This window comes from Lathyrus oleraceus, chromosome 5 (genome assembly GCF_024323335.1).
Source record: "Lathyrus oleraceus cultivar Zhongwan6 chromosome 5, CAAS_Psat_ZW6_1.0, whole genome shotgun sequence".
Taxonomy (NCBI): Eukaryota; Viridiplantae; Streptophyta; class Magnoliopsida; order Fabales; family Fabaceae; genus Lathyrus; species Lathyrus oleraceus.
Window position 1 is genome coordinate 509,261,185 of NC_066583.1, and position 8,944 is coordinate 509,270,128.

The following is an 8,944-nucleotide window of genomic DNA, read 5'->3' on the forward strand; positions in this document are numbered from 1 at the left end:
CAGTCACATTGGACAATATAAGTATGGACGTCACGCCATAGTGTTGGCCAATAAAGACCAGCTTGAAGGATCTTAGCGTGTGTCTTGGATGTGCTCGAATGTCCACCATAGGGTGAAGAGTGACAATGCTCTATGATATTTCTAACTTCTTCTTCCGGGACGCAACGTCGAAAAATGTTATTTGTTCCTCTTTTAAAAAGGAGTGGTTCGTCCCAATAGAAATGTATTACATCTTTAAAAAACTTCTTCTTTTGTTGATAATTAAGGTCAGGCGGTATGATATCAGCGGCTAGATAATTCACAAAATCAGCGTACCATGGTACCCTGCTAATCTCTGAAATTGTTCCAAAGTTGTCTCTATCAGGTTCAAGGGGAACAATATCTAACTTGGCTATCAATCTGTCATAGGTGAAATCATCATTTATAGGTAAATGGTTTGGCTTCAAATGCTATAGTCTGGAAAGATGGTCGGCAACTACGTTTTCTGTTCCTTTTTTGTCTCGGATATCTAAGTTGAACTCTTGCAGCAAAAGGATCCATCTGAGTAACCTAGGTTTCGCATCCTTTTTTCTTAGAAGGTAACGGATAGTTGCATGGTCTGTATAGACTATAATCTTAGATCCGACAAGATAAGACCTAAATTTATCAATTGCAAAAACTACAACTAGCAGTTCCTTCTCTGTTGTCGTATAATTGAGTTGAGCGACATCTAGGGTTCTACTAGCGTAATATATCACATGTAATTTCTTATTTTTTTCTTTGTCCTAAAACAGCTCCTACAGCAAAATCGCTAGCATCACACATTATTTCAAAAGGTTGAGTCCAATCCGGAGTTTATAAAATGGGTGCTGAAATTAGCGTTTGTTTTAAATGATTAAAGGCTTTGATACATTTTTTATCGAAAATGAATTCAACGTCTTTCATCAGAAGGCCGGTCAGGGGTTTTGTTATTTTAGAGAAATCTTTGGTAAAGCGTCGGTAAAAACCGGCGTGTCCAAGAAAACTTCGGACTTCTCTAACAGTCTTAGGAGGGTTAAGGTTTTCTATCACTTCTATTTTTGCTTTGTTGACCTCAATGCCTCTTTCAGATATTATATGTCCTAACACTATGCCTTCTTTAACCATAAAGTGGCACTTCTCCCAGTTTAATACAAGGTTAACTTCTACGCATCTTTCTAGGATATTCTCAAGATTAATGAAGCAATTCTCAAAGTCAAACCCACATATCGAGAAATCAACCATGAACACTTCCATAATTCCGTCGAGATAATCTGCGAAGATTGACATCATACAACGTTGGAAAGTAGTTGGCGTATTGTAGAGTCCAAACGGCATTCGTGTGTAAGCAAATGTTTCGTAAGGACAGGTGAAGGTTGTTTTCTCTTGATTCTCGGGGTGTATGGGTATTTGGAAAAATCCAAAATATCCATCCAGATAACAAAAGTAAGAGTGTCTGATAAGACGCTCAAGCATTTGATCTATGAATGGAAGGGGGAAATGATTTTTCCTAGTTGCCTTATTGAGTTTCCTAGAATCTATGCACATACGCCATCCGCCTTCTATACATTTAGCCACATGCTCGCCCTTCTCGTTCTGCACGACTGTGATGCCTCCCTTTTTGGGTACCACATGTACAGGACTTACCCATTTACTATCGGAGATCTGATAAATTATACCAGCTTCTAGAAGTTTAAGGACTTCCTTCTTTACCACCTCACTCATTACAGGATTAATTCTTCTCTGATGTTCTCTGGAAGGTTTTGAATCCTCCTCTAGCGAGATCCTGTGCATACACACGGATGGGCTTATACCTTTTAAATCAGTTATGTTGTATCCTAAGGCAGAGGGGTATCTTCGTAAAACATTCAAGAGTCGGTTTGTCTCTTCTTGGTTTAAGGTGGCACTAACTATTACTAGGCGGTTCATTTCTTTATCCAAAAACTTGTATCTTAGGTTCTTGGGCAATTCCTTAAGTTCTTAAGCTGGTTTTTGAGAGTTTGGTGAAAGGTCTGGAGTAAGGGCCAAACATTCGTTAGTGTGAGGTTCCGTTTCCTTTAGCTCGTCATCCTTTTCATTCGGGTTTGAAAATGGTTCGATCATAGGTTCTTCTTGATCAAATTCCCTTATGCATTCATCTATGATATCAATCGCGTAACATGTGTCTCCTATGATTGGTGCCATCAGGAACTTTGAAAGAATAAACTCTATCTTTTCATCTCCTACTTTGAAAGTTAATTTTCCTCTTTTAACATCTATTATAGCTCCGGCTGTAGATAAAAATGGTCTACCTAAGAGGATATGGATATCGTCGTCTTCCTTGATATCCATGACCACAAAGTCTGTCGGGATATAAAGTTGACCGATCCTAACGGGGATGTCTTCTAATATGCCTACAGGATACTTAACAGATCTATCGGCTAATTGGAGGGACATCTTAGTCGCTTGTAATTCTCCTAAGTTTAACCTTTTACATACAGCTAAGGGCATTAAACTCACACTAGCGCCTAAGTCTAGGAAAGCTTTGTAGATCACATGACTCCCTAGAATGCAAGGTATAGAAAAACTCACAGGGTCTTTCTCCTTCTTAGCAAGTTTATTCTCGGAAATAAAGTTACATTCCAAGGGTTTGGGATCGTCAAGCCTATGCTTGTTGGTTAAGATGTCTTTCAGAAATTTGGCGTAAGATGGAATTTGGGTGATGGCTTCGGTGAAAGGAATCTCTACATGAAACTTCTCTATCACTTTTATAAACTTTTGGTATTGGTTATTAATTTTGGTTTGTTTAAGTCTTTGCGGATATGGGATTGGTGGTTTGCACGGGGGTGGTGGTTTGTAAGTCTTATCCTTGGCTTCTCCTTCTTGGTCGGTTTGTTTTTCGGGTTCCACCGGTTCCTCTTCTTGGTTGGTAGGTATATTTTCTTTAGAAGCTTTAGACTCGCTCATTGTTGGGTTATGAGGCCCTTCGTAAGCGGTCCCACTTCGTAATGCGATAGCGTTAGCTTGCCCTCGAGGGTTGAGTTGAGGTTGTCCAGGGAATTGTCCTTCAGGTGTAGTTTGCGGGGCTTAGTTCTGTGTAACCTGTGAGATCTGGGTTTCAAGCATCTTATTGTGAGTAATTATCTGATCAACCTTAGTCCCAAATTGCGTTATCAGTTCGTTTACGTGAATGTTCTGGTTTAGGAATTCTTTATTTTGCTGAGTCTAGCCTGATATAAAGTTCTCCATGATCTTCTTAAGGTTAGGCTTCTGGGGCACAACTTGTATAGGTTGATTTTGTTTTTAGGCTTGAAAACCTTGTGGTCTTTGAGGTGCATAGTTTTGGATAGGGTTCTGGTTTTTATAGGAAAAATTCGGGTGATTCTTCCATCCAGGGTTGTAAGTGTTTGAAAATGGGTTACCTTGGGCGTAATTCACTTGGTCGGTGTTCAGGTCGTTCAAAAGGTTACATTCCGCTGATTCGTGTCCTTTAGATCCACAAAGTTCACACTCTGTGTGGACTACCGCTGCGGTGTTAGAGTTTGTAGAAATATGTTCGACCTTAAGGGCTAAAGCGTCCATTTTTGCTTGCATCATGTCCATAGAACTTATCTCATGTATTCCACCTTGGGTCTTCCTTTTCTCTACTAATGCTCGTTCAGTTCCCCATTGGTAATGGTTTTGGGCCATATCCTTAATTAGGTCACAAGCTTCAGGGTAAGGTTTGTTCATCAACACGCCACCAGCGGCAGCATCGATGCTCATCTTTGTGTTGTAATGGAGTCCATTGTAGAAGGTATCAACGATCAGCCATTGTTCTAGGCCATGGTGAGGGCAGACTCTTAATAACTCTTTGTATCTCTCCCAAGCTTCAAAAAGTGATTCTCCTTGACTTTGAGTAAATCTAGTTATTTGGTTTCGAAGAACAACAGTCTTACTAGGGGGAAAATATCTAGCAAGGAATACTCTCATAAGGTCTTCCCAGGTAGTTATTGAGTTAGCTGGAAGTGAATCTAACCACAAACGTGCTCTATCTCTGAGGGAGAAATGAAATAATCTTAAACAGATCACATCAGGTGAAGCACCGTTGGATTTAAAGGTGTCGGCCAGTTGGATAAAGACTTTTAAGTGTTGATTTGGGTTCTCAGTAGCGAGACCCGCAAATTGGTTTTGTTGCACTAATTGCAGTAAAGATGGTTTTAGTTCGAAATTGTTGGCAAGAATGAGGGGGTTTACTATACTTGAACTAGGTTCCTCGTCAGAGGGTTGGGCAAATTCCTTAAGAGGTCTCCGGTCGCGATCCTCGGCCATAACTTTCTTAATTCTGACGAGTAAGAGGCGTGTACGAGTGTAACGTTCGGGTTCCGCTAAAGGATCTACTAAATTTCCGGTACTACAGGTTCTTCGCATTTACCGGATAATAATGCCTTAGTCTAGACGGTGTAACAAAAAGGATACAAAATTTGACGAAGTTAGTCCCCGGCAACGACGCCAAAAACTTGATCGCTATATTCACAAGTGCACGAATCGTGTCAGAGTAATATAAAAGATTATCGATCCCACAGAGACCAAATCGTCAATCTATCGGTTATTACTGTTACGATGTTTATCTAAGGCGGTACAAATGAGATATTGAGGTCTTAAAATAATAGTAAATAAAGAAAATGATAAATACAGTGCAAATAAAGATATGCTTGAATGTATTTCATGTCAGTTAAACGATGCTTCGATTGTCTAAATAGAACTACTTATGGGGCAATATTTTCTACTCTTGAAAATAATCCATTAAACAGGAATAGTCGCTTTCGCGTATTCAGAACCGAGTTTACCCTTAAATTAAGGCATTTTATTGTCACTTATAAAAGGTGTGTAGAACGCTAAAGTAGTAAACCTATTTTTAAGAAATAAGACTCGTAAGCTTAGTTGAAAAGTGATTTTGATTCGGAAAGTTTACCCAAAGAGTTTCCTGATTTTAAATCTATCAACGCGTCCGAAAACAGTTTCAAAGATCATTTTTCCTTAAAGTGATAAAAATTCCTAGTTAACTAAGCCAGGGTGCTTTCGCACTCCTTGAGTAGTTAAAATTAACCAAGTTTGTTTCAGAAAAGTCGAATTAAAAATCAAAACAGCCCCTAAAGCATTTCTACAGATGCAATATGTGAAACATCTCTTTAACCGGGATCCTTACATTCTAACCTTTGAAAGATTTATCCAGACATGGTAATATAAACAAACACAACGATATTGATCATGATGAAAAGTTGTTTAGAATGTAAGGCGTAAAGAACTAGTAAAGCGTGTAAAACAATTAAAACGAGCAATAAAGATAATGGCAAGAAATTAAATAAAGTAAAGCATGTCAAGAAATTAAATAAAGTAAGGCATGGCAAGTAAAATAAAAATGCGATTAAATTAGAAGCTGCTCCAAACAGAGGCTTTAAATCTGGTACAAGGAAGTAAATAAACCTTTGACTTTGAAAATAAAGACGACAGTAAAATCAAAGTGCTCCAACTCAATTTCACTAAGGTGCGATAACCCCTCGATGTGACGGATTACCGCTTTTACAAATGATAATATAGGCTTAGTGTTGTAACCTAAGTTGGATGATTTGGAAATAAACTAGAACGACATATTTATAGAGGAACTCAACAGCATGCAAAGATCAGGATGCCCTTCAACTTCTCTTTAGTGGGAACGCGAAATGCAAAGGTGCCGCCCGCCACCCCTCTATGGCATCCGCCATGTGAGTAAATGGAGAAGTTCATGGGATCGTGGAAGTTTCCTCCTGGTTGAGGGCTGATGTGGCATGGCTTCTCCTATAGCGTCCGCCATGCAAAACGCCATGAGTACAATTTTTGCCGAAAACCCTAAGTTTATGGTCTTTTTGCTTCGTTTCTTCTAAAAAGGTCCTAAAAGAGCTAAATACCTGAAAACAACATAAAAGAAAGCATAACACAAGCAAAATGATAATAAAGACCTAAAAAAACATGTGAAATCCGAGTCAAAAATGCAGTGTGATTCAGTGTGATCATCCGCCACTGTCGCCGGCGAAAGGCGCCGACGCGGTGGTTCACGGCGAAGGGGCGATGAGGCTGAGGAGAGAGCTTAAAGCGCCATGAATTTCCAATTCAAACCTGTTGACTTGGACAAGTCAACAGGGAGAGGATTGGGCTTAATCTTTGAAGGCCCATAGATTTATGTTTTGCACACATACATTGATAATACACCCCCTAATGGCTAGTGAGGAAATGGGAGTTGATCTTAGCAAAGCCCGTTGGTGTTTTTGATTTGTCTCACACTGCATTTTCAACATGCACCCCCCAGGCAATGAGCAAATTGGCATTGGACTCAAGCGCAACCAGTCATACCCCAATTTTGACCCTGAATCGCTGATTCAATACATTCATCATAGCTATTGCATGTCTACATAGCATACCATGCATTCCATACCGTATAGTGCCTAAAATATCAGTCGAAACAATTTTTTCGGATCTACAGACAAACCGATTGAATTAATCAAAGGATGTGCGTTAAATCAGTGAATGAAAATTTTTAAAATCAAGCTTCTAGACATCAATTTTATTAATCTACGTTTCGCGTAGTTTAATCTGGTATACTCGATTTATTTTTCAACTAATTTTTCGGCCACCTTTTGATCAGCTCAAGCCTGTTTAACCGGTCAAAATTTATTTCAAAATTAAAAGAAACGCTGTATTTTTCCAATAAGTTTATTTTGCACAGATCATTTTGGTGCATTCAGTTTAATTTTCCGGGAACTTTTACGTCCGATTTTTATTCATTTTGAATCATTTTATTTTTATCAATTTTGTTAACATGTCCATAAAGAATAAATATAATTAATTGTACTTTTATCATTGTTTTATTTTGATTATTTATAATTGTTTGACCTTTGTTAATTTTATTTCTTTTAAACTCTTGCTATCATCAATAAAATATCAAAGGGCATTTTGGGATTTTAGCAGTGTAGAAAACCCTAATTATTCACTATATATGTTCACATTGGCCAAGGCTTAGAAGGGAGAACGGCCGCACCATTATCCTTTTATCTCTCTTCTCTCTCACTTCTCTAAAGAGATAAAACAAAAAATCTCTTCTTCTTCCTTGACGCCACCTCACCCACACAATATGCTCTCTGATCTCTCTCCTCACATTCAGAGGCCCCTCGGTGGAAAACAAAAAGGAAATCCCCTTTCTCTCTCACAAAAAACCACCTTTCCTCTTCTTCACTCCACAAAACCACAGCATATTCGCCTCCCTCCTCCACAAGCCCTCACCGTCATATCTTTCACCATTAATCACCTTCAACGACACACAAACCCCATCTACCCACCACCATAAACCCTTCTTCGTTCCCTCAAACACCGCACCTCACCTTACGAACCCTCAGCCGCCGCAAACCTCCATCATCAACCAAACACGATACTACCACCATGACATCCCTCACCCTTCATCTCCATCCATAAACCTCTAGAAGCACCTCTTGTCTTCTACCCTCTGTCGCTCGCCGGTGAATCAAAGGTCGAATCGTTTCGGCGATTTCGCTCTCGAAAAAGATTCGGCAACCTACCTTTGAACCTCTCCATCCGCCGCAACCATCATCCCCCTTCAACCCACATCGGAACCTTTGTGATGCCGCCACCATCGCATTCGTCGGGAACGCCTTGGAGAAGCCTCGTCGCGGCTGAGCCTCTGTTTACCGCCGTATTTGTCCGTCATTGAATCCGTCCGAAAGCCAAGCTAAACACCTGCGGTCAACAGCGTGTCAGGAGGAAGCGAGAAGAACACTGATTGCAAATCAAATCGAAAGAAGTAGAAGCCGATCTAAAAGATTAGCAGGAAGTTTTTGAACAAGCAGCTAACCGTCAACAACAACATAACCTGCTGCTCGGATGTAAACAATGGTAACCTCAACATTTTTAAACTTATATTCAATCGGATCCATTTTCGGTTCAAATTCCGTCACACCTCAAAACAGTGGTTATCGTCATTTATGTTGGGTGTTTGTAAATGGTTTTTCATAGCTTTTTTTGAGCAGGGTTCTGTGGAGTTGTTGTTGCAGGTTCATCAGTTCTGCAACCAGTTCCTTGCTGCAGGTTCTGGTTTAGTAAGTTGACTTGGTTTTGATTTGTGGTGATGCTGTTAATTTGTACTTCTATCATGTTAATCCTATGTTAAGTTGTTGTACCAAGCATTGGTTAGTGAATGTTGGTTAATTAGATGATGCAAATGTTAATTGGGATTGTTAGATTTATTGAATAGGACTGTTAGATTAACATGCTGATTGATATGCCTAATGGTGATTTTACTAAAAAATCCATGTCATAGTTGTTTTCCTCTGTTTACGAATCAAATGCTAGGAATATTTTCGAGCAAGGCTTTGATTTTGCTGATTGAAACAAAATTGGTTATGCAATGCAAAGTGTTCATCTTTTAGTTGTTGTTTCAGTTTGTTATGCAATGTAAAGTGTTCATCTTTTAGCTGTTGTTTCAGTTTGTTATGCAATGCAAGAATTGATGGAGTTGTTATATGATATTGATGCATGGTTGCAGCCCGTTGTAATTTCACAAGCAGGTCTGCTAGGATGTATGTGCATGAGATGTTTGAATATGCAATGTTGGGATTTGTTTGGGAAATGACCATGTGACAAATCAAAATTAATTTTTTTTATACTCACGTCATTTAATTCATTATTTAGAATTCTCGTTGATTAGTTTAAATTTGGGTTAATCAGTTTTAATTAACTTGACTATTTGATTCAACTAAATAATCTTGATAATTATTCCTAATTAACTTAATTAATCAACTTAAATGAATTTTAATAAATTAATTTTTTTGAATTAAATATTCTTATCTCGCTACCATCCCAACCATTTTTACCATTCCAAATTCAATTTTTTTTAATTAGGTTATTTAATTCATATGATTAATTACTAATTGCCAAGGTT

At 38.7% G+C, this 8,944-nt stretch overlaps 1 non-coding gene across 1 annotated transcript; it reads left to right on the forward strand.

Annotated features, from left to right (window-relative positions):
• The first annotated feature begins 3,796 nt into the window (after positions 1-3,796).
• Positions 3,797-3,903, forward strand: LOC127090167 (small nucleolar RNA R71). The gene has a single exon (XR_007791696.1). It is a non-coding gene; the product is annotated as a small nucleolar RNA R71 (small nucleolar RNA).
• The last annotated feature ends 5,041 nt before the right edge of the window (positions 3,904-8,944 follow it).